The sequence below is a fragment of the Ranitomeya imitator genome, chromosome 1 (genome assembly GCF_032444005.1).
Source record: "Ranitomeya imitator isolate aRanImi1 chromosome 1, aRanImi1.pri, whole genome shotgun sequence".
Taxonomy (NCBI): domain Eukaryota; kingdom Metazoa; phylum Chordata; class Amphibia; order Anura; family Dendrobatidae; genus Ranitomeya; species Ranitomeya imitator.
Window position 1 is genome coordinate 892,065,351 of NC_091282.1, and position 25,944 is coordinate 892,091,294.

General features: G+C 46.7%; 1 protein-coding gene across 1 annotated transcript in view; it reads left to right on the forward strand.

The window, feature by feature from the left end:
- The first annotated feature begins 467 nt into the window (after positions 1-467).
- Positions 468-25,944, forward strand: part of CNOT6L (CCR4-NOT transcription complex subunit 6 like) — a 105,340-nt gene continuing 79,863 nt past the window's right edge. Inside the window, exon 1 of the mRNA XM_069743216.1 lies at positions 468-821. The gene's annotated coding sequence lies outside the window, so the exon portion shown is untranslated. The remainder of the gene's footprint in view (positions 822-25,944) is intronic.

Here is a 25,944-nt window from a genome sequence, read left to right on the forward strand (position 1 = left end):
ACTTTGGTTTCATCAGACCACATAACATTCTCCCAATATTCTTCTGGATAATCCAAATGCTTTCTAGCAAACTTCAGATGGGCCCGGGCATGTACTGGCTTAAGCAGGGGGGCACGTCTGGCACTGCAGGATCTTAGTTGACCCCCTTCCCTTATGTCCTCATGCTGACAGGTGAGAGTTGTCCCCTTGCCTCATGCTGACAGGTGAGAGTTGTCCCCTTGCCTCATGCTGACAGGTGAGAGTTGCCCCCTTGCCTCATGCTGACAGGTGAGAGTTGCCCCCTTGCCTCATGCTGACAGGTGAGAGTTGTCCCCTTCCGGTATGTCCCACGCTGACACGTGAGTTGCCCCCATGCTGCCGCCCAGGACCCACAACCTGAGCACTACGTAACCCCAGCGCCTATAAATAGAGGCGGCAGTGCGGGCCGGCCATGTCTCCTCCTCTTCCTCTGTCATCATCACCTCCTCATCAGCAGAGCCCGCCTCGGCCTGTGAACGCCCCTTTTATCCCTTAGTGTACACACACAGCCTCCTCAGCCTGATTATTCATCTCAATATTTATATCCCTGCACTCTGCGGCCATCGTTTATAAGCTGCCGGTGACGTGAGCAACCGAGTGCGGTGTGTGGAGCAGAGCCCAGTATCACCGGGAGCTAGCGAGCTGAGCGCGGCCAGTCCCCGCACCTCCTGCCGCCGTCGCTGCCTGCATGTATTTACTGTCTAGTGGCTCCCGCTTAGCCCCTAGCCGCCGCCAGCAGCCAGGCCCGAAAGGACCGCGACCAGAGAAGCGACTGAGCCCGTGCTGTGAGGCGCTGAATGCAGGTGAGGGGGATGTGCTGCTTTGTTTGGCACGCTCTTATGTATGTGCACATGTGCCCGGGCCCTACCAATTTGTGCTCTCCCCGGGTAAGGCCCCGCCACGCTTTACTTCCCGTGCAGAGGTGTGAATGGAGGTGAGGGCCCCACCGCCCACCCCCGTCTCCATACGGCGAGCTCCCCATTGTCCCCCTCCCCGCATAAGTTTTGTGCCTTTGTCTGCACACGTCAGTATGGCAGCCTCCATCAGGCGGCCTGTATGTGGGCCCCTCTTCCCTCAGGAGCTCTTCTCTGGTGGGCCCCCCCCCCCCCTTCCCTCAGGAGCTCCTCTCTGGTGGGGCCCCCCCTTCCCTCAGGAGCTCCTCTCTGGTGGGGCCCCCCCTTCCCTCAGGAGCTCCTCTCTGGTGGGGCCCCCCCTTCCCTCAGGAGCTCCTCTCTGGTGGGCCCCCCCCCTTCCCTCAGGAGCTCCTCTCTGGTGGGGCCCCCCCCCCTTCCCTCAGGAGCTCCTCTCTGGTGGGCCCCCCCCCCCCCCTTCCCTCAGGAGCTCCTCTCTGGTGGGCCCCCCCCCTTCCCTCAGGAGCTCCTCTCTGGTGGGGCCCCCCCCCCTTCCCTCAGGAGCTCCTCTCTGGTGGGCCCCCCCCCCCCCTTCCCTCAGGAGCTCCTCTCTGGTGGGGCCCCCCCTTCCCTCAGGAGCTCCTCTCTGGTGGGCCCCCCCCCTTCCCTCAGGAGCTCCTCTCTGGTGGGGCCCCCCCCCTTCCCTCAGGAGCTCCTCTCTGGTGGGCCCCCCCCCCCCCTTCCCTCAGGAGCTCCTCTCTGGTGGGCCCCCCCCCCTTCCCTCAGGAGCTCCTCTCTGGTGGGGCCCCCCCCCTTCCCTCAGGAGCTCCTCTCTGGTGGGCCCCCCCCCCCCCTTCCCTCAGGAGCTCCTCTCTGGTGGGCCCCCCCCCCCCTTCCCTCAGGAGCTCCTCTCTGGTGGGGGCCCCTTCTTCCCTCAGGAGCTCCTCTCTGGTGGGGGCCCCTTCTTCCCTCAGGAGCTCCTCTCTGGTGGGGCCCCCCCTTCCCTCAGGAGCTCCTCTCTGGTGGGGCCCCCCCTTCCCTCAGGAGCTCCTCTCTGGTGGGGCCCCCCCTTCCCTCAGGAGCTCCTCTCTGGTGGGGCCCCCCCCTTCCCTCAGGAGCTCCTCTCTGGTGGGGGCCCCCCCTTCCCTCAGGAGCTCCTCTCTGGTGGGGGCCCCCCCTTCCCTCAGGAGCTCCTCTCTGGTGGGGGCCCCCCCTTCCCTCAGGAGCTCCTCTCTGGTGGGGGCCCCCCCCTTCCCTCAGGAGCTCCTCTCTGGTGGGGCCCCCCCTTCCCTCAGGAGCTCCTCTCTCGTGGGCTCTTTGTTCCTCTTCCCATTCTGACCCATGAGGAGATTAGTGGGAGTCTGACTGGGGGCTGTAGTGTATGGTGGCAGTATAGCTACACATGGCGGATCCAAATCTACAAAGTATTTCTCTGGGTCTTCACACGTGTACATCGCAGCGGAGTATGTTGTGCGATTATATCGTGTGCTATAGGTTATAATCAAGGAGCCCGTGGTATCAGTGACCATCTGTACATCACAGCGGAGTATGTGGCCGCTATGTGAATAATGTGCACTGTATGGGGTAATCACTATTATATGGGATATCATTGACCATCTGAGTACATCGCAGAGGAATGTGTCCGTACGTATGTAACTCATCACCTGTGTACGGCACATCAGACTATGTTGTCGCTATGTGTATAACTTGTGTACTATATGAGCGAATGCCCTCGGATAAGGTGCTAAGGCCGGTTTCACACTAGCGTTGTGTACGCAGCGTATGACTGCGTACGTCTTTCCTTAAGATCCGCATGCATCTTTCATACCTATATTTAAAATTAGGTACACAGGGACATGCGTGGTATGTAGATGCATCCCCGTGCGTTGACATGCCCACCAAACGTACGGGGGTGCAACATGTTGTGTTCGGCGGGCACGTCAAAACGAAGCACAGGGGCGCATCCGCATGCAACGCATGTCCCTGCGTACCCAATGTTAAATATAGGTACGCAAGATGCATGCGGATCTTAAAGAAAGAAGTACGCAGCCATACGCTGCGTACACAACACTAGTGTGGAACCGGCCTTAGCAACTGAGCATACTCAGATAGCACCTTATCCAAGCACGATCGCTCATCACTAGTTATAATCCCTATGTAGGATATGGCTGAGCACCTGTGTACAGCACAGCAGACTATGTTGTCGTTATAATCCCTATGTAGCATATAGCTGATCGCCTGTGTGCAGCACAGCAGACTATGTTGTCTCTATAGGTTATAATTCCTATGTGGGATATGGCTGATCACCTGTGTACAGCACAGCAGACTATGTTGTCGTTATAATCCCTATGTAGGATATAGCTGATCACCTGTGTACAGCACAGCAGACTATGTTGTCGTTATAATCCCTATGTAGCATATAGCTGATCACCTGTGTACAGCACAGCAGACTATGTTGTCTCTATAGGTTATAATCCCTATGTAGGATATAGCTGATCACCTGTGTACAGCACAGCAGACTATGTTGTCTCTATAGGTTATAATTCCTATGTAGGATATAGCTGATCACCTGTGTACAGCACAGCAGACTATGTTGTCGTTATAATCCCTATGTAGCATATAGCTGATCACCTGTGTACAGCACAGCAGACTATGTTGTCGTTATAATCCCTATGTAGCATATAGCTGATCACCTGTGTACAGCACAGCAGACTATGTTGTCTCTATAGGTTATAATTCCTATGTAGGATATAGCTGATCACCTGTGTACAGCACAGCAGACTATGTTGTCGTTATAATCCCTATGTAGGATATAGCTGATCACCTGTGTACAGCACAGCAGACTATGTTGTCTCTATAGGTTATAATTCCTATGTAGGATATAGCTGATCACCTGTGTACAGCACAGCAGACTATGTTGTCGTTATAATCCCTATGTAGCATATAGCTGATCACCTGTGTACAGCACAGCAGACTATGTTGTCTCTATAGGTTATAATTCCTATGTAGGATATAGCTGATCACCTGTGTACAGCACAGCAGACTATGTTGTCGTTATAATCCCTATGTAGGATATAGCTGATCACCTGTGTACAGCACAGCAGACTATGTTGTCGTTATAATCCCTATGTAGGATATGGCTGATCTCCTGTGTACAGCAGACTGTTGTTGCCATATGTATAACGTGCATGCTACAGGTTATAATCGAGCACCTTACAGTGCACATGGCGTTTGGTCTCTTGTATACATTAGTTTGCCAGCTGCTAATAGTCTTAATGACCAGGGGCCTGTATTTCGGCGTCATCCCTGGCTGTTATGGCGCTGTACACCGGCAAGCTATGATCCATGTGTGCCGAGATCCCTTTCTATCTGCCACTGTGTTGTGCCCCTGCTCCCATATAGTAGCAGCACTTAGTGTTGCATTGTATTCCAGGCCTACATTCACTTCCTGGTCCTCTGGAGTTGAGGCCTTTGGAAAATGCCTGAAGTGCAAATACAAAATATTTTTCTCGTGGTGATTGCATAACATGAATGCTATTGTCTATATATAATCACATGGTGTATATGTGGGAACTGTAGGAAGGAAGAGGAGGTGGCTGAGACACAAACACACAGCCTTGGCCTAGCAAGCAAGAGAAAAACAAAACCAGCGGTGGGATTATTCAGCCAGCAGTGCATTCTCTTCTATTAGCCCTCACTTTATTCTCCACTGGAGGATTTAGACTTCTCTCTTCGGTTTCTTACCCACCTTGTGCATGTATCCCTATTGCTGTGCCGCTTGTCGTATGTATCTGTGGGTGTGGGATCACACAGGTTGCCAGTGGCGCTTTTCCCTCTATCGGTTATTTTTCTTTCGTAGCTAACTTTCCAATTTTTTTTTTACTTTAGAGAAGGTAGGTGTTATATATGGAACTTTAGCCTCTAAAATGTAGTACTCTGCTCTGTCTTGTTAGGCCTTTTTCACGCATCAGTTTTTTTTAGAATCGGTCACAATCCATCAGTGTTGAAAAGACGGATCCTGTGCAGATTGTAAAATAAACTGATGCTCTGGATCCATTTTTTTTGACTGATCCGTCGAAGCAGCTGCCGTAGGAATTTACTGGAACAAAATTCGAGAGATTTTTTTTTATTTTTTTATTCAGTCTTTTGACGGACAGCGACGGGTCCATAGGCCTCCATTATAGCCAATAACGGACAGCGTAGGATCCATCACTGGCTGATTTTTCGACGTACACAAACGTTACAATGTGTGTCTGGATGGACACAGAATTTACGACGGATCCTTCAAACGACGGATGAAACGGAAGGCCATCCGTCGCTAATAAGTCTGAGGGGAAAAAAACGGATCCAGCAGCAATATTTGCCAGATCTGGTTTTTTTTTTTTTTTTTTTTTTCTTTTTTTTCACAAAATGGATTTTGACGGAAGCAAAGACTGAAGTGTGAAAGGCCTTAGGCTACTTTCACACTAGCGTCGGACTCGGCCCGTCGCAGTGCGTTGGGCTGAGGTTCCGACGCTAGCAGTGAATGCGCCGCACAACGGAGGCAGCGGATGCATTTTTCCTGCGCATCTGCTGCCCCATTGTAAGGTGCGGGGAGGTGGGGGCGGAGTTCCGGCCGCCCATGCGCGGTTGGAAAAAGCGGTCCGTCGGCAGCAAAAAAACGTTACATGTAACGTTTTTTGCTCCTGGCGGTCTGCCACAACACGGCGCAATCGTCGCACGATGGTTGCGACGTGTCAATGCGTCGCTAATGTTAATCTATGGGGCAAAAACGCATCCTGCAAACTACTTTGCAGGATGCGTTTTTTCCCACAAACGACGCATTGCGACGTATTGTGAAAGTAGCCTTAGTTGGAATAATGGTTGATGTTAGAATACTAAAATGATACAATTTAGAAAGCCTGTATTGAACAAGTAAAAACTCCTTAACCTGTCAATTTCAGTTTCTAAAGGCAACAATGCTTATGATGGGGGTTTTCATGCCACCTGCTGGCTAAGGCTACTTTCACACTGGCGTTTTTGCAATACGTCGCAATGCGTCGTTTATGGGAAAAAACGCATCCTGCAAAGTTGTTTGCAGGATGTGTTTTTGCCCCATAGATTAACATTAGCGACGCATTGACACACGTCGCAACCGTCGTGCGACGGTTGCACCGTGTTGTGGCGGACCGCCGGGAGCAAAAAACTTTACATGTAACGTGTTTTGCTGCCGACGGACCGCTTTTTCCGACCGCGCATGCGGGGCCGGAACTCCGCCCCCACCTCCCCGCACCTTACAATGGGGCAGCGGATGCGCAGGAAAAATGCATCCGCTGCCTCCATTGTGCGGCGCATTCACTGCTAGCGTCGGAACCTCGGCCCGACACACTGCGACGGGCCGAGTCCGACGCTAGTGTGAAAGTAGCCTTAGACTAAACTCGTACTTTGTCACTTCAAGCTTTTGTGATCTAGTACATCTGATGTTAACCAATCCTATTGACATCTAATAATGTGTTGGTTCTATAGAGAGTTTAGTGGGATCCTATGTCTTATTCCAGAGAAATCCACATTTTCTTTCCCCATTATAGCACGATAGAGTATTCACCACCAAGGACAACCTACTGATTTTAAGAGAGCCCCTCCTCCCATTTCAGTGACTTTCTGTCCTTGGAAGGAGGTCTACAGTCCTTGGTGATGCCAGGGATAGTCAGGACTTGACTAATTTTTTGGTTAGGGGTGGATTCCACAGGTTGGCACAGTCACGGAGATTTTTGGCAGAATGCTCAGCTGAGACTATATGGCTTGCATGCTGCTGAGCCAGTGTCTATTGAGGCCTGGCTCAGGAGGATGCAGCAAAGTCTTCTTTGATGGCCAGTGATGGAGTCCAGGGTAATTGGCACTCGTGTGAAGATTGTGACCAGGTGCTGGAGAGTCTGACGTAACTTCTGGTTGATGTGGCCTACTGTGTGGTCTGTCCTAAGGGCAGGAGATTAAAAATACTGGTAAATAAAATTTCAGAAGGCGGAGTAAAGTGGTATGAGGTGCATATCTTATACTGTTCCTTGCCTGCAGAATGGAAGAAGAAAGCCAAGCCATGGATCATGTTGCAGAAGCAGCCCCTCTGCATTGTGGTTCTGGCCTACTGGGGTGGGCAAGTCAAAATTCCCTTCTTGCTTCAGGACGTGCCCCAGGTAGATAGGAGGCTAAAACTTTTCATCTTGTCTGGTTAGGCTACGTTCACATTTGCGTTGTTGGGCGCAGCGCCGTCGACACTACCCACAACGCATATACACAACGCTGCATTTTTTGACGCATGCGTTGACATAAACTAGTAATGTTCATGCATTTTCCCTGCGCCAAAATTCTACAAGTGGCATCGTCCGTGCCCTGTCTGGTGCGTCAAATTGACGCATGCATCGTAAAACGCAATACAACGCATACCGGCGCAGGTCCATGCGCCCTCCCATGTTAAAGATAGCTGCACATGACGTTTGTGTCGATGACGCTGCGCCCAACAACGCAAATGTGAACGTAGCCTTAGAAAGCTCATGAAATGAATGGATTTTAAATACAGTAGGTCATGGTTTAAAGTTAGAATTCAGATCCCATCCGCCAGAAAGTATCTTGGATAAATCCAGTCCTGGAAAGTGAGGCACCAGACCTTAACAGGAGATTTTGTCCTTGGTGACTTGGGGTACCGTCACACACTGCCATTTCGATCGCCACGACGGTACGATTCGTGACGTTCCAGCGATATCGTTACGATATCGCTGTGTCTGACACGCAGCAGCGATCAGGGATCCTGCTGAGAATCGTACGTCGTAGCAGATCGTTTGGAACTTTGTTTCGTCGCTGGATCTCCCGCTGTCATCGCTAGATCGGTGTGTGTGACACCGATCTAGCGATGCGATGCGTTCACTTGTAACCAGGGTAAACATCGGGTAACTAAGCGCAGGGCCGCGCTTAGTAACCCGATGTTTACCCTGGTTACCAGCGTAAATGTAAAAAACAAACAAACAGCACATACTTACATTCCGGTGTCCGTCAGGTCCCTTGCCGTCTGCTTCCCGCACTGACTGCCGGCTGTAAAGTGAGAGCAGAGCGGTGACGTCACCGCTGTGCTCTGCTTTCACTTTACGGCCGTCAGTCACAGTGCGGGAAGCAGACGGCAAGGGACCTGACGGACACCGGAATGTAAGTATGTGCTGTTTGTTTGTTTTTTACATTTACGCTGGTAACCAGGGTAAACATCGGGTTACTAAGCGCGGCCCTGCGCTTAGTAACCCGATGTTTACCCTGGTTACCTGGGGACCTCGGCATCGTTTGTCGCTGGAGAGCTGTCTGTGTGACAGCTCCCCAGCGACCACACTACGATTTACCTACGATCACGGCCAGGTCGTATCGCTGGTCGTGATCGTAGGTAAATCGTATAGTGTGACGGTACCCTTAGGTTCCAGAATCGGGGGGGGGAACTGGTTTGAGTATTTTACAGGAAAGTTTACAAATGCACAGCTACACAACTTTGCTAGTTTGGCTAAGGTACAAAAATAGCCTAAAACCCTTAATAGATGTGATGAAATGGTTTTCTAGTAATTAATAATATGCAGAGAAACAGTCACCATGTTTGGCAGATACGCGTTAAGGCCATCACTTTTCAGGGCTTACATACAGCATTCTATAATGCCGTATATCTGCCCCCAGCCCGACCTGTAAGAAGAATAATAACTTCTATTATATTCACCTGTGGGGTGGTCCAATCTGAGGGGTGTCACTCTTCTTGGTCCGGCGCCTCCTATCTTCTTGTGATGGCGCCCTCCTGCCTGGTTCGTGTAAATGACGCGCGTCTCTGCATCATCCAGTCTCCCCGGCATCGCGCTCCTGTGCAGGCATACATCTCTGCCCTGTTGAGGGCAGAGCAAAGTACTGCAGTGCACATATGTTGGAAAAGGTCAAAGAGCCCTGGCACCTGCTCACTGCAGTACTTTGCTCTGCTCTCAGAGCAGAGATGTACGCCTGCGCTGGAGCTCAGTGCCGGGGAGACAGTGGATGATGCAGAGATGCATCTTCCACATGAAGCAAGCAAGAGGGTGGTGATCATAAGATGGGAGGCCTGGACCAAAAAGAGCGATACCCCTTGGACCGGACTGCCCCGCAGGTTAGTACAAAAAAAAAAAAAAAATTCTTGCAGGTTGGGTTAGGGGCTTATATACAGCATTACAGATTTCTGTATATAAGCCCTGAAAGGTGTTGGCTAAAACTGGTGACTGGTTCTCTTTAGGCTATGTGCACACGTTCAGGATTTCTTGCAGAAATTTCCTGAGGAAAAACCTGAAATTTTCTGCAAGAAATCTGCATGCGGTTTTTGCTTGTTTTATTGCGGATTTTTCCAGACATTTCCCAATGCATCATATAATCCACAAAATTAATGAACATGCTGCGTTTTTTGCCGCGATGCGTTTATTTCGTGGAAAAAACGCATCATGTGCACAAATTGCAAAATTAATTCTTCTGTAATCGGCCATGGAAGTTTTGTGCCAATGAGGCTGGAAGTTGCACTTTGGGTTTTCTCCTTGTAGTCTGGGTATCGTGCACCCCTCTGGCCTTCCTCCAGCTTATTCATTGATAGTTCACAGCCTTTTCAGCAACCTGCCTCCTGTACCTCAAAGTTTGTGCAGGCGCTAGAATTGTCTGGTTTGATGCATGGGCAGATTAGTTTTTCAGCGTAATGATGTCATTTGAAAGTTACTGAATAGACCCCCCCTCAGAAATGGCTGCAACTGCATGAGTTTTCAGCCAGACTGGGCAGTGACCTGTCAGCAGATCTTGCTGACAGGTCTCCCATAAGTCAGTTTCTTGTGTGTGATCAAGGGTAAAGGCACTACTAAGCTGCCTTCTATTCAGTTCTAGGAGTAGGTCACCTGTAGCAGTTTTCAGCTTAGGCTGCTTTCACACATCAGGTTTTTGGTTTCAGGCTCAATCCAGCAAATTTGCTAAAAAAACGGATCCGGTGTAAATAGTGAAAAAACGGATGCAAACTGATGCACCGGATCCATTTTTTAGCTGGATTCGGCTCTATGTACTGCACATGTTTTTTGAGTTCCCGGGCATGGTTTTTTAGGAGAGAGAGAGATTTCTCCATGCTAGAATCAAAAACAAAGCTTCTGGGCATGCTCTGTGTGTTAAAAACTGATTCGGTTGCCGAAAATGTTCTTTAACACATCAGTTCCATGCGTTTATTGCCAGAAATGTCCCTTCAGGCTTTTTCGCTGGACACAAAAAACTTTGCAGGAGACGTTTTTTGTATCCAGCAAAAAAGCCTGAAGGGACGGATCCGGCACAAAACGGATGAAACGCATGTCCTTCAGGCACAATCCGGCAGTAATACAACTCTATGGGGGAAAAACGGATCAGGCACCAGAAAAAAACTGATCCAGATTGTGCCTGAAACCAAAAACCTGATGTGTGAAAGCAGCCTTGCAACCTGGGAATTGTCCATATTGTCATTGTATCATAACATGCTTCCATACTATGTTTGCTGATCAGATCATAGTGACTGGTATGAGCAGGTTTGCACGAATGGGATGTAAATGATTCCTTTAGAACTTTAAAGTGACAGTCAGGGACATAATGTTGATGTATAATATTTATTATTATTATTCCTATATATTCATAGACTAAAATACCAGTCAAATGTTTGGACACTTGTTCATGCAGTGGTTTTTTGTATAGAACCATGTACCTACACTACTGGAGTTAAAATCACCTGATGATTGCAAACTTTGTAAAAATTGATGGCACAAAATAAAAATCTTGACGAGACCTACTTGTTCATTGGAAGCCATTCAAGGTGACTACCCGTTGAACCTGCTAGAATGCATAAGTAAAACTGTCATCAGGAGGGGAGTACTGACACTGGTATAACCATATTCTGGTGTCTAAAATGAGCTTAATGCTTTGTTTCTATGTCTTCCTTGCTTTTGTTGCCTTCAGTCTGAATCCACAATGTGCTCTTTCGCTTAAACAAGGCCATTGCATGAACAGCTCTGTAAAGTTTTGACCTGTACTGAAGCTTGTTGGGCTGAATACCTAAGCCCATCGACTTGCATATATTATGTGGATTTTTAACCACACTTTATCTTTGGGCATGGTAGGAACTGCTAACTAGACTAACAGGCAATCCCTGCATGTGTTACGGCTGTCAAACAGATGTGGGACATGCAGCTGTGGGGTCTTGAGCATATACACTGCGTGCAGAATTATTAGGCAAGTTGTATTTTGATCACATGATACTTTTTATACATGTTGTCCTACTCCAAGCTGTTCAGGCTTGAGAGCCAACTACTAATTAAGTAAATCAGGTGATGTGCATCTCTGTAATGAGGAGGGGTGTTGTCTAATGACATCAAAACCCTATATAAGGTGTGCTGAATTATTAGGCAACTTCCTTTCCTTTGGCAAAATGGGTCAGAAGAGAGATTTGACGGGCTCTGAAAAGTCCAAAATTGTGAGATGTCTTGTAGAGGGATGCAGCAGTCTTGAAATTGCCAAACTTTTGAAGCGTGATCACCGAACATACGTTTCATGGCAAATATCCAACAGGGTCGCAAGAAGCATGTTGAGCAAAAAAAGGCGCAAAATATCTGCCCATGAATTGAGGAAAATCAAGTGTGAAGCTGCCAAGATGCCATTTGCCACCAGTTGTGCCATATTTCAGAGCTGCTGGAGTAACAAAAAGCACAAGGTGTGCGATACTCAGGGATATGGCCAAGGTAAGAGGCTGAAAAACGACCACCTTTGAACAAAAAGATAAAACGTCAAGACTGGGCCAAGAAATGTCTTTAAAGGGAACCTGAGGGAGGAGGCGGTGCCCGGCGCCAAGAAGACTTGAGTGACGGCTGTGAGGAGTCTGCGGCACAGGGGGAAAGACCTGCCTCCAGGACTGAAGACAGGTATTTCAGACAAATTACAAAACGGATTATTTCTGCATTTACAGCACCAATAACTAAAAGCCACCTTGTCAGAATACAGCATTACTGCTGCACAAGGTGGCTCTTTTAGTTTCAAACGCCCGGGGGAGGGGGGGAGGCAGACAGATTATGGGACAATTTGTCTGTATACAATGCATAATACTGACAGATCAAAGTCTGATTTGATGCACATTATTTTCCATACTGAAGAAAAAAAATCGCTTAATGTGGTCTCATTAATTTTGCAGACAAAGTGCTACTTTTAGTAGCCGCGCCTGCCACCTTGTAGACAAGAGGACAAAGCTGCACATGAGCCTGGCTTCTTCCACAACTTGTGAAATGACTGGTCTGGGAAGAGCAATGAAGCTGCCTCTGGAGGTTCTGATCTGCATATCTGGTCCCCACTGGTGTTAACTTCCTGTTAACTCACACCTAATTCCCACTCTGCTCATCCCTCCCTGTAGTAAACATCTGTGTCTAGACAGGGCCTAGAAGTAAATGCCAATCAGGACTTATAAGTATCAGACTCCTAGCTGCAGGATTCTGGTAAGGGTGAAAATAGATACACACACTGCTTAAAAAAATATTCCAAGTAAATCAACCTTCTGTGAAATTGAACTGTCCACTTAGGAAGCAACACTGTTTGACAATCAATTTCACATGCTGTTGTGCAAATGGAATAGACAACAGATGGAAATTATTGGCAATCACCAAGACACACTCAATAAAGGAGTGGTTCTGAAGGTGGGGGCCACATTTCGGTACCAATGCTTTCTGGCTGATATTTTGGTCACTTTTGAATGTTGGTTGTGCTTTCACACTTGTGGTAGCATGAGACGGACTCTACAATCCACACAAGTGGCTCAGGTAGTGCAGCTCATCCAGGATGGCACATCAATGCGAGCTGTGGCAAAAAGGTTTGCTGTGTCTGTCAGCATAGTGTCCAGAGGCTGGAGGCACTTCCAGGAGACGTGGAGGGGATTGTAGGAAAGCAACAACCCAGCAGCAGGACCGCTACCTCTACCTTTGTGCAAGGAGGAGCACTGCCAGAGCCCTGCAAAATGACCTCCAGCAGGCCAGATGTGCATGTCTGCACAAACTGTTAGAAACCGCCTCCATGAGGATAGTCTGAGTGTCCGATGTCAAAAGATTGGGGTTGTGCTCACAGCCCTACACCATGCAGGATGCTAGGCATTTGCCACAGAACACCAGGATTGGCAAATTCGCCCCTGGCGCCCTGTGCTCTTCACAGATGAAAGCAGGTTCACACTGAGCACATGTGACAGTCTGGAGATGCCGTAGAGCGATCTGCTGCCTGCAACATCCTTCAGCATGACCGGTTTGGCAGTGGATCAGTAATGGTGCGGGGTAGCATTTCTTTGGAGGGCCGCACAGCCCTCCATATGCTCGCCAGAGGTAGCTTGACTGCCATTAGGTACTGAGATGAGATCCTCAGACCCCTTGTGAGACCATATGCTGGTGCGTTTGGCCCTGGGTTCCTATTAGTGCAGGACAGTGCCAGACCTCATGTAGCTGGAATGTCAGCAGTTCCTGCAAGATGAAGGCATTGACGCTATGGACTGGCCCGCCTGTTCCCCAGACCTGAATCTGATTGAACATACCTGGGACATGTCTCGCACCATTAACCGTCACGTTGCACCACAGACTGTCCAGGAGTTGGTGGATGCTTTAGTCCAGGTCTGGGAGGAGATCCCTCAGGAGACCATCTGCCGCCTCATCAGGAGCATGCCCAGGCATTGTAGGGAGGTCATACAGGCGCGTGGAGGCCACACACTACTGAGCATCATTTCCTTGTCTTGAGGCATTTCCACTGAAGTTGGATCAGCCTGTAACTTCACTTTTCACTTAGATTTTGAGCATCATTCTGACTCCAGACGTCTGTGGGATATTAGTTGTGATTTACGTTGACGATTTTTGGTTTTATTATTCTCAATACATTCCACTATGTAACGAATAAAGATTTACAACTTGAATATTTCATTCAGTGACATCTAGGATGTGATTTTAGTGTTCCTTTTATTTATTTTTTTAATACATAATTTTTTTTCCCCCTCAATTAACCCCTTCATGACCCAGCCTATTTTGACCTTAAAGACCTTGCCGTTTTTTGCAATTCTGACCAGTGTCCCTTTATGAGGTAATAACTCAGGAACGCTTCAACGGATCCTAGCGGTTCTGAGATTGTTTTTTCGTGACATATTGGGCTTCATGTTAGTGGTAAATTTAGGTCAATAAATTCTGCGTTTATTTGTGATAAAAACGGAAATTTGGCGAAAAGTTTGAAAATTTTGAATTTTTATTCTGTTAAACCAGAGAGATATGTGACACAAAATAGTTAATAAATAACATTTCCCACATGTTTACTTTACATCAGCACAATTTTGGAAACAAAATTTTTTTTTGTTAGGAAGTTATAAGGGTTAAAATTTGACCAGCGATTTGTCATTTTTACAACGAAATTTACAAAACCATTTTTTTTAGGGACCACCTCACATTTGAAGTCAGTTTGAGGGGTCTATATGGCTGAAAATACCCAAAAGTGACACCATTCTAAAAACTGCACCCCTCAAGGTACTCAAAACCACATTCAAGAAGTTTATTAACCCTTCAGGTGCTTCACAGCAGCAGAAGCAACATGGAAGGAAAAAATGAACATTTAACTTTTTAGTCACAAAAATTATCTTTTAGCAACAATTTTTTTATTTTCCCAATGGTAAAAGGAGAAACTGAACCACGAAAGTTGTTGTCCAATTTGTCCTGAGTACGCTGATACCTCATATATGGGGGTAAACCACTGTTTGGGCGCACGGCAGGGCTTGGAAGGGAAGGAGCGCCATTTGACTTTTTGAATCAAAAATTGGCTCCACTCTTTAGCGGACACCATGTCACGTTTGGAGAGCCCCCGTGTGCCTAAAAATTGGAGCTCCCCCACAAGTGACCCCATTTTGGAAACTAGACGCCCCAAGGAACTTATCTAGATGCATAGTGAGCACTTTGAACCCCCAGGTGCTTCACAAATTGATCCGTAAAAATGAAAAAGTACTTTTTTTTTCACAAAAAAATTCTTTTAGCCTCAATTTTTTCATTTTCACATGGGCAACAGGATAAAATGGATCCTAAAATGTGTTGGGCAATTTCTCCCGAGTACGTCGATACCTCATATGTGGGGGTAAACCACTGTTTGGGCACTCGGCAGGGCTCGGAAGGGAAGGCGCGCCATTTGACTTTTTGAATGGAAAATTAGCTCCAATTGTTAGCGGACACCATGTCGCGTTTGGAGAGCCCCTGTGTGCCTAAACATTGGAGCTCCCCCACAAGTGACCCCATTTTGGAAACTAGACCCCCCAAGGAACTTATCTAGATGCATATTGAGCACTTTAAACCCCCAGGTGCTTCACAGAAGTTTATAACGCAGAGCCATAAAAATAAAAAATAATTTTTCTTTCCTCAAAAATGATTTTTTAGCCTGGAATTTCCTATTTTGCCAAGGATAATAGGAGAAATTGGACCCCAAATATTGTTGTCCAGTTTGTCCTGAGTATGCTGATACCCCATATGTGGGGGTAAACCACTGTTTGGGCGCAGGGCTCGGAAGGGATGGCACGCCATTTGGCTTTTTAAATGGAAAATTGGCTCCAATCATTAGCGGACACCATGTCACGTTTGGAGAGCCCCTGTGTGCCTAAACATTGGAGATCCCCCAGAAATGACACCATTTTGGAAACTAGACCCCCAAAGGAACTAATCTAGATGTGTGGTGAGGACTTTGAACCCCCAAGTGCTTCACAGAAGTTTATAACGCAGAGCCATGAAAATAAAAAAAAAAAAATTATTTTCTCAAAAATGATCTTTTAGCCTGCAATTTTTTATTTTCCCAAGGGTAACAGGAGAAATTTGACCCCAAAAGTTGTTGTCCAGTTTCTCCTGAGTACGCTGATACCCCATATGTGGGGGTAAATCACTGTTTGGGCACTTGCCGGGGCTCGGAAGTGAAGTAGTAACGTTTTGAAATGCAGACTTTGATGGAATGCTCTGTGGGCGTCACGTTGCGTTTGCAGAGCCCCTGATGTGGCTAAACAGTAGAAACCCCCCACAAGTGACCCCATTTTGGAAACTAGACCCCCAAAGGAACTTATCTAGATGTGTGGTGAGCACTTTGAACCCCCAAGTGCTTCATAGAAGTTTATAATGCAGAGCCGTGAAAATAATAAATACGTTTTCTTTCTCCAAAAATAAATATTTAGCCCAGAATTTTTTATTTTCCCAAGGGTTACAGGAGAAATTGGACCCCAAAAGTTGTTGTCCAGTTTCTCCTGAGTACGCTGATACCCCATGAGTGGGGGTAAACCACTGTTTGGGCACACGTCGGGGCTCAGAAGGGAAGTAGTGACTTTTGAAATGCAGACTTTGATGGAATGGTCTACGGGTGTCACGTTGCGTTTGCAGAGCCCCTGGTGTGCCTAAACAGTAGAAACCCCCAGAAATGACACCATTTTAGAAACTAGACCCCCCAAGGAACTTATCTAGATATGTGTTGAGCACTTTGAACCCCCAAGTGCTTCACAGACGTTTACAACGCAGAGCCGTGAAAATAAAAAATCATTTTTCTTTCCTCAAAAATGATGTTTTAGCAAGCATTTCTTTATTTTCACAAGGGTAACAGGAGAAATTGGACCCCAGTAATTGTTGCGCAGTTTATCCTGAGTATGCTGGTACCCCATATGTGGGGGTAAACCACTGTTTGGGCACACTTCAGGGCTCGGAAGTGAGGGAGCACCATTTGACTTTTTGAATACGAGATTGGCTGGAATCAATGGTGGCGCCATGTTGCATTTGGAGACCCCTGATGTGCCTAAACAGTGGTAACCCCTCAATTCTACCTCCAACACTAACCCCAACACACCCCTAACCCTAATCCCAACTGTAGCCATAACCCTAATCACAACCCTAACCCCAACACACCCCTAACCCTAACCACAACCCTAATTCCAACCCTAACCCTAAGGCTATGTGCCAACGTTGCGGATTCGTGTGAGATATTTCCGCACCATTTTTGAAAAATCCGCGGGTAAAAGGCACTGCGTTTTACCTGCGGATTTCCAGTGTTTTTTGTGCGGATTTCACCTGCGGATTCCTATTGAGGAACAGGTGTAAAACGCTGCGGAATCCGCACAAAGAATTGACATGCTGCGGAAAATACAACGCAGCATTCCCGCGCGGTATTTTCCGCACCATGGGCACAGCGGATTTGGTTTTTCATATGTTTACATGGTACTGTAAACCTGATGGAACACTGCTGCGAATCCGCAGCCAAATCTGCACCGTGTGCACATAGCCTAATTCTAAAGGTATGCGCACACGCTGCGGAAAACGCTGCGGATCCGCAGCAGTTTCCCATGAGTTTACAGTTCAATGTAAACCTATGGGAAACAAAAATCGCTGTACACATGCTGCGGAAAAACTGCACGGAAACGCAGCGGTTTACATTCCGCAGCATGTCACTTCTTTGTGCGGATTCCGCAGCGGTTTTACAACTGCTCCAATATAAAATCGCAGTTGTAAAACCGCAGTGAAATGCGCAGAAAAAAACGCGGTAAATCCGCAGCGGTTTAGCACTGCGGATTTATCAAATCCGCAGCGGAAAAATCCGCAGAGGACCAGAATACGTGTGCACATACCGAAGCCCTAGCCCTAGCCCTAGCCCTAGCCCTAGCCCTAACCCTAACCCTATTCTAACATTAGTGGAAAAAAAAAAATTTCTTTTTTTTTATTGTCCCTACCTATGGGGGTGACAAAGGGGGGGGGGGGGGGTCATTTATTATTTTTTTTATTTTAATCACTGAGATTATATCTCAGTGATCAAAATGCACTTTGGAACGAATCGGCCGGCCGGCAGATTCGGCGGGCGCACTGCGCATGCGCCCGCCATTTTGGAAGATGGCGGCGCCCAGGGAGAAGACGGATGGGACCCCGGCTGGATCGGTAAGTATGATGGGGTGGGGGGGGGGGGATCGGAGCACGGAGGGGGGAATCGGAGCGCGGGAGGGGTGGAACGGAGCACGGGGGGCGTGGAACGGATCACGGGGGGGCTGGAATGGAGCACGGGGGGGTGGAACGGAGCAACGGGGGGGGGGGGAGCGGAGCACAGGACGGAGGGGAGCCGGAGCAGTGTACCGGCCAGATCGGGGGGCTGGGGGGGCGATCGGTGGGGTGGGGGCACATTAGTATTTCCAGCCATGGCCGATGATATTTCAGCATCGGCCATGGCTGGATTGTAATATTTCACCCGTTATAATAGGTGAAATATTACAAATCGCTCTGATTGGCAGTTTCACTTTCAACAGCCAATCAGAGCGATCGTAGCCACGAGGGGGTGAAGCCACCCCCCCTGGGCTAAACTACCACTCCCCCTGTCCCTGCAGATCGGGTGAAATGGGAGTTAACCCTTTCACCCGGCCTGCAGGGACGCGATCTTTCCATGACGCCGCATAGGCGTCCTGGGTCGGATTGGCACCGACTTTCATGACGCCTACGTGGCGTCATGGTCGGGAAGGGGTTAAAAAGCTAAAAAAAAACTCAATGTTGGAATCCTCCTTTTACAGTTTCATAGAAATCTTTAAAACTCCTTTATTCCATAAATGGGCCAGACAAGGTTGTTGGCATCTTCAGCTTAGTATTTGGTTGTATACTCGTTGGAATACATATTTGTAATGAAGCACTTCCCAAAACAATCAACAAGCTTCTTAACCTCTGTACTGGAATTTTGGACCATTCTTTTGCAAACTCTTATTTGAAGGGTGCCTTCTCCCAACAGCTATTTTAAAGGCAATCTATCACCCCATTTTTCACCTATAAGCTAAGGCCACCGCCATCCGTGGCTTACCTACAGCATTCTGTAATGCTGTAGATACACCCCCAATGTAACCTGAAAGAAAAGAAAAACAAGTTGGATTATACTAACCCAGGGGCCGTCTGGGGCCTCCCATCTTCATACGATGTTGTCCTTCCTGTCGTGGCTCCTGCGCAGGCGTACTTTCTGTCCTGTGAGCGCAGAGCTAAGTACTGCAGTGCGCTGGGCCTCTGTCCTTTCCCAGCACCTGTGCACTGCAGGACTTTGCTCTGCCCTCAACAGGACAGATAAGTATGCCTGCGCCTGAGTGCGATTCTGGGGAGCCTGTGTGGATGACGAAGGGACACGTCATACACCTGAAGCAAGCAGGAGGACAGGGATCGTAAGATGGGAGGTACAGGACCAAGAGTGACACCCCTGGGTCCAGACCGCCCCGCAGGGGAGTGTAATAAGTTATTTTTCTCCTCTTACAGGTCGGATCGGGGGGATTATATACAGCATTCTATAAATCTGTATAAGCCCTTAAAGGTGGTAGCCGTAACTCGTATTGGTCAAAACTAGTGACAGGTTCCCTTTAAGATCTCTCAACAGGTGTTCAATGGAATTTAGATCCGGACTCATTGCAGGCCACTTCAGAACTGTTGTGCCAAGTCAGAAACATGAACCACACTTTCAGACTCATTGGTATATGGACTATTGACAAGTGTTGGGACTACAGTGTTGACATCACATTCTAAAGCTATCTTATATATAATTGTCTAAGGGTCACTTCCGTCTGTCTGTCCTTCTGTCATGGTTATTCATTCGCTGATTGGTCTCGCCAGCTACCTGTCATGGCTGCCGCGACCAATCAGCGACGGGCACAGTCCAGAAGAAAATGGCCCCTCCTTACTCCCCGCAGTCAGTGCCTGTCGCCCGCATACTCCCCTCCGATCACCGCTAACACAGGGTTAATGCCGGCGGTAACGGACCGCGTTATGCTACGGGTAACGCACTCCGTTACCGCTGCTATTAACCCTGTGTGTCTCCAACTTTTTACCATTGATGCTGCCTATGCGGCATCAATAGTAAAAAATGTAATGTTAAAAGATATATATATATATATATATATATATATATATATATATATATATATATATATATATATATATATATCCTGCTATACTCGCCCTCCGTAGTCGCTCGCACTGGCCACCATCTTCCGTTGCAGGTTCCGGTGGCAAAGATGGTATGGGAGAAAGACCTGCCATGACGTCACGGTCATGTGACCGCAATGTCATCACAGGTCCTGCGCTCATACCAACCCTGGGACCGGAAGCTGGCGTGGACTACAAGGGGCCCTCGGAAAGGTGAGTGTTTATTTTTTAACCTGTGACAAACCGGGCTGGGAAATATACTACGTGGCTCTGTGCTGTATACTACGTCACTGGGCAATATACTACGTGGCTCTGTGCTGTATACTACGTCACTGGGCAATATACTACGTGACTGGCCAATATACTACGTGGCTCTGTGCTGTATACTACGTGGGCTGGGCAATATACTACGTGGCTGGGCAATATACTACGGGGACATGCATATTCTAGAATACCCGATGCGTTAGAATCGGGCCACCATCTAGTACATACATAAAGGGGTTGTGCACTGCTAGGACAACCCCTTCTTGAACTACATGTTCGTCCCCAATAAAACAAACCCATACTCTCCCGTGCCAGCTCTGTTCCAGCGGTGACTGCACTCATGGTCTCTGGGCTGTGATGCGGTGGAATGAAATGTAGTGCCCAGCGCCCAATCAGTGCTGGTGTCGCTGTCCCTGCCTCCTATCGAAATGAAGGTCTGAAATTGGCTGCAGCCTGGACTTCCAATTCATGTTCAGTTTATACGAAGGCAGGGACAGTGATGCCAGCGGTGATTGGGTGCCAGTGTCACAACACCGTATCTCAGCCTCAGGGCCGCGAGTGCTGACATATCTGGAATGGTGCTATAGCTTTGTTTTATTGGAGCTGAACATTTTAGTTTAAGAAGCTGTTGTCCTAGTAGTGGGCGACCCCTTTAATATCTTCTGTTTTTCTAGATCTGATACTTGCAGATGCAACAATAGTAATGTCTATTCTTTAATCCTGCCAATACACCTCTTTACTGATGGGAGGCAATTCCTCCGATGGGCTAAAATGCAGTGTCCTTTGTATACTTCAGCGAACTCCCTGCTTCAATTGCCACAATCATTCATTCTAGACACAAATTAAGGCCATTTAACTCCCTAGATGTTGCTGTGAATTGAAAAAGGTGGCATCTAGATGGTTAACAGAGGGAGAGGGCACCCTGTAATCATGAGGGTATGGTCCTAATGGTTGCCATGGCAACTGAAGGCCAGGTAATGGTGTCCTGCTGAAGTGTTGGCAACAATGAATATTTTTTTTTTTTGTATAAAAAATTTAATTCTCTACTTAACCCGTCTAGAGCTTTACATGTGAGTTAACATTACTTGAAAGCAGTTTAATATTTGAGGGGTGCGATTCTTAATGAGATATATATATATATATATATATATATATATATCTTTTTTTTTTTTTTGTGTGTGGTGGGTTTTTCTAATATAGGCTCCTCAGTCATTTTAAACTGAATTATTTATATAGCACCATTGATTTCATGGTGCTGTACATGAGAAGGGGATACATACAAATTACGGATATCACTTACAGTAAGCAAACTAACAATTACAGACTGAAACAGAGGGTTGACGACCCTGCCCTTGCGGGCTTACATTCTACGGAAAATGTCCCCTTAGAAAAAAAAACAAAACATAAAACTTTGTTTTTGTTTTTTTTTTAACACTAGCCTTTAATCCTTGGAATGTCCTAACAAAAGGATATTTTCATAATAACATATGGGAAATATTGAAATAACAATAGACTGACTGGCACATCCAAGGTAGGGTGAATAGGTGCAGCCACCTCCATACACAATATACAAAAAAAGAATGTCTGTATGAAATAGTTGTGGCCAAAAGTATTGACACCCATGCAGTTCTGTCAGATAATACTGTTTCTTCCTGAAAATGATTGCAAACACAAAATCTTTGTTTATTATCTTCATTTGATTTGTCTTAAATGAAAAAAACACAAAAAAAATTGTCCTAAAGCCAAATTGCATATAATTCCACACCAAACATAAATTTGTGTAATTAACAGCACTTGTAACTTACCTGTGGCAACTAACAGGTGTTGGCAATAACTAAATAACATTTGCAGCCAGTTGACATGGATTAAAGTTGACTCAACCTCTGTCCTGTGTACCACATTGAGCATGGAGAAAAGAAAGAAGACCAAAGAACTGTCTGAGGACTTGAGAAAACAAATTGTGAGGAAGCATGAGCAATCTCAAGGCTACAAGTCCATCTCCAAAGACCTGAATGTTCCTGTGTCTACCGTGTGCAGTGTCATCAAGAAGTTTAAAGCCCATGGCACTGTAGCTAACCTCCCTAGATGTGGACGGAAAAGAAAAATTGACAAGAGATTTCAACGTAAGATTGTGCGGATGTTGGATAAAGAACCTCGACTAACATCCAAACAAGTTCAAGCTGCCCTGCAGTCCGAGGGTACAACAGTGTCAACCCATACTATCCGTCGGCATCTGAATGAAAAGGGACTGTATGGTAGGAGACCCGGGAAGACCCCACTTCTTACCCCGAGACATAAAAAAGCCAGGCTGGAGTTTGCCAAAACTTACCTGAAAAAGCCTAAAACTTTTTGGAAGAATGTTCTCTGGTCAGATGAGACAAAAGTAGAGCTTATTGGGCAAAGGCATCAACATAGAGTTTACAGGAGAAAAAAAGAGGCATTCAAAGAAAAGAACACTGTCCCTGCAGTCAAACATGGCGGAGGCTCCCTGATGTTTTGGGGTTGCTTTGCTGCCTCTGGCACTGGACTGCTTGACCATGTGCAGCATAATGTAGGGCTCAGTGTGAGAAAGCTGGGTTTCCCTTAGAGGTCATGGGTCTTCAAGCAGGACAATGACCCAAAACACACTTCAAAAAGCACTAGAAAATGGTTTGAGAAAAAGCACTGGAGACTTCTAAGGTGGCCAGCAATGAGTCCAGACCTGAATCCCATAGAACACCTGTGGAGAGATCTAAAAATGGCAGTTTGGAGAAGGCACCCTTCAAATATCAGGGACCTGGAGCAGTTTGCCAAAGAAAGGTCTAAAATTCCAGCAGAGCATTGTAAGAAACTCATTGATGGTTACCGGAAGCGGTTGGTCGCAGTTATTTTGGCTAAAGGTTGTGCAACCAAGTATTAGGCTGAGGGTGCCAATACTTTTGTCTGGCCCATTTTTGGGGTTTTGTGTGAAATGATCAATGTTTTGCTTTTTGCTTCATTCTTTTGTGTTTTTTCATTTAAGACAAATTAAATGAAGATGATGATGCCAAATTTGTTTGCATTCATTTTCAGAAAGAAACGGAGTATCTCACAGAATTGCAGGGGTGTCAATACCTTTGGCCACAACTGTATGAATAGCAATACTGCTTCTGAATGCTAGGAAAGAAGTGAGACGCTTGGCACTTTTTTTGTAGGCACTTCATCACAGGAACATTACATTATCTATGAACGGTATCTGCTATATGTGTATCACACTTGCTGAACATCTATGGACTACAGACTTGTAATCAAAGCCTCTCTGTATGCTGATAACAGATTAAGCAACATGGTCATAGGTTTGCAGTGTTGTCTCTTGTGTAGAGTCTGAGTACTGGTACAGGTGAATGCTTTGTATTCGGGCCTTCTACTTGGCTTAGGGTACCGTCACACTATAACATTTCGATCGCTACGACGGTACGATTCGTGACGTTCCAGCGATATCGTTACGATATCGCTGTGTCTGACACGCAGCAGCGATCAGGGATCCTGCTGAGAATCGTACGTCGTAGCAGATCGTTTAGAACTTTCTTTCATCGCTGGATCTCCCGCTGTCATCGCTAGATCGGTGTGTGTGACACCGATCTAGCGATCTAGCGATGCGATCCAGCAATGCGTTCGCTTGTAACCAGGGTAAACATCGGGTAACTAAGCGCAGGACCGCGCTTAGTTACCCGATGTTTACCCTGGTTACAAGCGTTAAACTAAAAAAAAACAAACAGCACATGCTTACATCTGGTGTCCGTCACGTTCCTTGCCGTCTCTGCTTCCCGCACTGTGACTGCCGGCCGTAAAGTGAAAGCAGAGCACAGCGGCTGTGCTTTCACTTTCACTTTACGGCCGGCAGTCACAGTGCGGGAAGCAGAGACTGCAAGGGACGTGACGGACACCAGTATGTAAGTATGTGCTGTTTTTTTTTTTTTTTTTTTTTAGTTTTACACTTGTAACCAGGGTAAACATCGGGTAACTAAGCGCGGTCCTGCGCTTAGTTACCCGATGTTTACCCTGGTTACCCAGGGACCTCGGCATCGTTGGTCGCTGGAGAGCTGTCTGTGTGACAGCTCCCCAGCGACCACACTACGATTTACCTACGATCACGGCCAGGTCATATCGCTGGTCGTGATCGTAGGTAAATCGTATAGTGTGACGGTACCCTTAGTGTCTCAGATCTCTTGGCAAATTTGAGTCGCTTATCCAGTTTGCACAGCATGTACAATAACTGTATTCTACAAGTTGCATTGTTCTGGCCATGTAGACAGCACGAGCTGCTGAGCTCAGTCTGCAGTGATCATTCGCTCCAGTGACGTTATGTCCCCACTGCAGCCAGAGCAGTGGTGTGGAGCTGGTGCTGGACCTGGGGAGGGTGAGTACCTGATGTCTTATGTTGGGTACATGTTTTTGGGGTCCACTTAATGAATCAACCCCTTTTGACACAATACAGATTACAAACCTCATCCACCATCTTGGGTTGGCTCCTGTTCTGGTGATCTCACTCTGTGGAGGTGTATGTCTACAGCTACAGGGGAAATGCCTGGATCACCTGACTGGTTACACTTCCTAAACCATTAGTCTCACTAGAGTAGAATTAATTTGTCATTACACTCCCAATATGCTCTCAATGTCTGTAGATTAAGATGCTTTCTGGTGGCTGTCTTCTGCACTGCTCTTCTCTCATACATGTAAACGCTCATTGTGTGCTATCACTACCCTTTCTTAATGGATGTCTGAGAACATTGTTTTGAGTATCATTGACTTGCATTGCAAATGTGACTTTGTCCTTACAGTTGGGCCAACTTGTAATGATGCTGCAAGTTTAGGATGCACTTTAACCCCTTAATGACAGCCAATACGTCTTTTAACTGACCTGAGATATAAGAGAATAGCCTCCCCACACAGGTGACAATCCAGCAGCTGTCGGCTGTATACTATAGCTGACAACTTGCTGTATCAGCCACGATCAATGTTGGCACTGTCCATATCTGTTTAACCCCTTAGATGCTGCTGTCAATAGTGACTACATCATTATAAATGGCTAACAGTGTGGGGGCTCCCTCTTCATCCCAATTGGTGCCCTCAGATCATGATTTTGTGGTCCTGATGTTTGCGATGGTAATTCACAACCAAATAGTGGCCTTGGAGTCTGTCGGCTGTTGTAACCTGTTCAGAAGCTACCGAAATTTAGGCGATAAAAATACTTTCATTTCTGTCATACCACTTTGCATTAATTCCTGTAAAGCACCTGAAGGGTTAATAAACTACCTGAAAGCAGTTTTCAATATGTCAGGGGGTGCTGTTTTTAAAATGGTATCACGTTTGGGGGTTTCCCAATATGAGACCCCTGAAGTCACTTCAAACATGGATAGTTCCCTAAAAAAATTAATGTTGTACATTTCCTTGGAAAAAAAATAAAATTGCTGCTACATTTTTTAAACCTCCTAAAGTGCTAACAAAATGAAAGAACATTTTACGAATGGTCCTGATGTAAAACCGACATGTGGGAAATGTTGTTTATTAATGGTTTGCTGTGGTATGACCATCTGCGTTAAAGGGATTATCATTCAAACTTTGAAAATTGCTAATTTTTTTAACATCTTAATCAAATTTTTGATTTTTTTTTTTATAAACACAAAACATATTGACCTAAATTTACTATTGTCATAAAGTATGTGTCATGAAAAAACAATCTCAAAATCACTGGGATTTGTTGAAGAGCCCCAGAGTTATTACCACATAAAGTGACACTGGTCAGATTTCAAAAATTTGGCTCAGTCACTAAGGGGTTAAAAGAAAATAAGCAAAACTCTACTGTATGGTCTAAAGATAAATTGCTGCACCCAGTTTCT